The sequence below is a fragment of the Myotis lucifugus genome, unplaced genomic scaffold (assembly GCF_000147115.1).
Source record: "Myotis lucifugus unplaced genomic scaffold, Myoluc2.0 scaffold_83, whole genome shotgun sequence".
NCBI lineage: Eukaryota > Metazoa > Chordata > Mammalia > Chiroptera > Vespertilionidae > Myotis > Myotis lucifugus.
The window spans coordinates 747,820-750,827 of NW_005871131.1; the positions used below are offsets into that span (position 1 = coordinate 747,820).

Genomic DNA, 3,008 nt, shown 5'->3' on the forward strand with positions numbered 1-3,008 from the left:
TGGGAGTGGGGGGCTGAACGAAAACAGGGTCTCCACTAGGTCTTCTGTTTATTCGACCTACCTGCAAACCTGGTGGGGAGGAGGTGATGTGCTCTTGGCTGCTGGGCCTATGCTACCTGAGTTCAGGGGCCCCTCCCCTCCCAGCACTGAGCCTCATTCCCTAAGAAGTTCAGTTAATTAGCCTTGGAGCCAGCCCACTTTTTTTAAAAAATAAAATAAAAATTTTTTTTTATTGATTTTTTAGAAAGAGAGAAAGGGAGAGGGTGAGAGAGAAACATCAATGGGAGAGCAAAATATCCATCGGCTGCCTCCTGCAGGTACCTCACTGGGATCAAGCCCGAAACCCACGCATGTGCCCTGACCAGAATCACACTACCAACCCTTATGTGACAGGACGAAGCTCAGCCAACTGAAACACACCAGCCAGGGCAGAGCCAGCCCACTTTCAACTCTAAAATATTCCCGACCTAGCCCTAGCTGGTTTGGCTCAGTGGATAGAGCGTCAGCCTGTCGACTGAAGGGTCCCGAGTTTGAATCCAGTCAAGGACATGTGCCTGCGTTGCAGGCTCAACCCCCAGTAGGTTGCATGTAGGAAGCAGCCAATCAATGATTCTCTCTCATCATTGATGTTTCTATCTCCCTCTCCCTTCCTCTCTGAAATCAATGAAAAAATATTTTTAAAAAATAATAAAGAAATAAAATAAAATATTACTGACCTAGTTGGCATAGACATATACTCACAAAAATTGAGGCTGCACTTGGCACCCATGCCCACAAGTGCCTGCACATGCACGTGCGCATGTGTACACAGGTGTTCACATGCACTCACCCACAGGCATGCTCCGACATGCACACAGATGCTCACCCAGTCACCATGCACTCAGATGCCTGCCCACACACACCACACTGTGCCCATTCCGGGTCAGGAAGGGGGGATCCTTGGTCAGAGTCACAGCCCAGCTTGTCTCTGGCACTGAGAGTGAGGTTTGAGGGTGGCTGTGACCACAGGTGCTCCAGGGGCTGGAACACAATGGAAGGTGGGCTCTGCCCAGGCATTCACGAGCTATCCTGCCCAGCTGGCCCAGTCTTCCAGGCTGATTAGGGCTTGGCAATGGAGTTGGAGCAAGGGTGTGGGGGAAGGGCCGTGTCAGCTGTGCCGGCACCGTTTGTGGCTGCTGCCACAGAGGAGGAAGTGGGCTGCCTGTGGTCATTGGGCCACGGTGCTCACAGGCTGTGGAGGGGGGGTCCCACTGTTCTTCGGGGTCCCACAGTGTGCATGCCTGGTGGAAGTAGAGGGCGGGAATGCAGAAAGGGTCCTTCTCTTGGGCGGTCTGTGCACTTTCCAAGGACTGGGGCCCCGGGGAGAGGCCCGTCTGTCCGAGGGGTTTCCGGAGGCTCACTTCCTCTGGGCTGCCCAGGATGTGGTTTCATAGCAGGACTGACCAGCCTGCCATCTGAGGCTTGCCCTGCGGCCTTGCCTGTGAGGGAAACAGCCTTTGGCCAGTGGATTAGGCCGACTGACCAGGCTTTCCAGTGCCAGGGCTGGCCAGGCCTTGATGGAGGCTCGGGGAGCCCTCTGCCATGAAACCCTCCACAATCCTGGCTTCAAGGCAAGGCTCAGAGCGTTAGGTCCGCGGGCACAGCCCCCTGCGTGTGAGTGGCCATGGCTGGGCTGCATCTCTGGGATGAGGTGGCTCCAAGCAGTTGTATGAATGAACCTGGGCAAGTGGCTTTGATGCCCAGTGCCTCAGTTTCCCCCTCTGACAAATGAGAGAATGACAGCCTTTGCCTTTGTGGGGTTGTGCCAGAAACAGCAGATAATGCATGCAAAGTAGCTAGCACTGGGCCTGGCACATTGTTAGTAGTTATGTAAAGCACTTAGCACCCGGTTCATGTAACTGTTCACGACACAGCAAGTGGTACTTGCTGGGGTTATTATTTCAGATGGCCTGGGCACTGGCCCAGTGTCACAGGGCCAGGTGGCTGAGAAGCCGGGCCTCTGGCTCCCTTACGCCCCCTGGATTCTGCCTTCAGAGGCCATGCTGCAGAGTGGGAGGGTTCCGTGGATTCCGTAGGTTCTGTGTCCTCCAAGAAGAGGAGCTCCAGGGTGAAGCAGCTCTGCCCACTCAGGGGCCCAGCCCCCTCCTGCTCTGCTCCCCCTCGCTCTCTTTCAAAGAGAGAAAAATAGATCTCATGACAAGTAGAGGGGAAAGGCAGTCGGAAGCTGCCTGCTGCCCCCTCAGGCCTCTCTTGGGTTGCCCCTCCTGCCCCCCCCTCCCCGCACCACTTACCTTGTCCCCCTCCCTCCTCTCCCCTCCCCCCTCCCCCCAGGACATTGGGCTTGGAGAAGCTGAGGCTGGCAATGAGGGGGTGGACGGTGAGCCCTCCTGCCAGCCTGCCTTCACTTCAGACCCCTGGAGTCAGTCTTTGGACTGGGGATGGAGGCAGACATCTGGGGCTGATGGCGGCTAGAGGAGTGGGGAGAGCTAGAAATACCCGCCACACACACATCCTTGACAAATGCCAGTGGATGGCAGGACCCTGCCTGTCTCTCAGAGAAGGTTGAGCTGAGCTTTGGCCTTTGCTATCCGGCGCCAAGAGGCTTGAGACCTCAGGTGTGGGAGTGGTAATGATGGTGGGGTAGTTGGCAGGTGCTGGGAGGCTAGAGGGCTGGAGATTGGCATTTCCCCGGGCTAAGGGTGTGAGGGCATCCTGAAGGTTTAGGAGCAAGACCTCTGCAGGCATCAGACAGACCTGGGTTCAAATTCTTGCTGGATATGCACTGGCTGTGTACTCTTGAGCCAGGGACTGGACTGCTTTGAGCCTCAGTTGCCTCATCTGTGAAATGGGTCATTGTGTCCAGGGCAGAGGAGTAAAGGAAGGCAGTGGCTGAGGAGGTCAGGGAGGTAATGAAGGAGGTTGGGTGGGGCAGGACAGGGAGCGGAGTCTGGGTTTATCAGATGGGGAAATGGGGAACACTGGGGGCTTAGGCAGGGGGTGATGAGATC

General features: G+C 56.0%; 1 protein-coding gene across 1 annotated transcript in view; it reads left to right on the forward strand.

Annotated features, from left to right (window-relative positions):
• PRKCD (protein kinase C delta) overlaps positions 1-3,008 on the forward strand; it is a 26,762-nt gene that overhangs the window by 1,052 nt on the left and 22,702 nt on the right. The gene's annotated exons all lie outside the window — the stretch shown is intronic.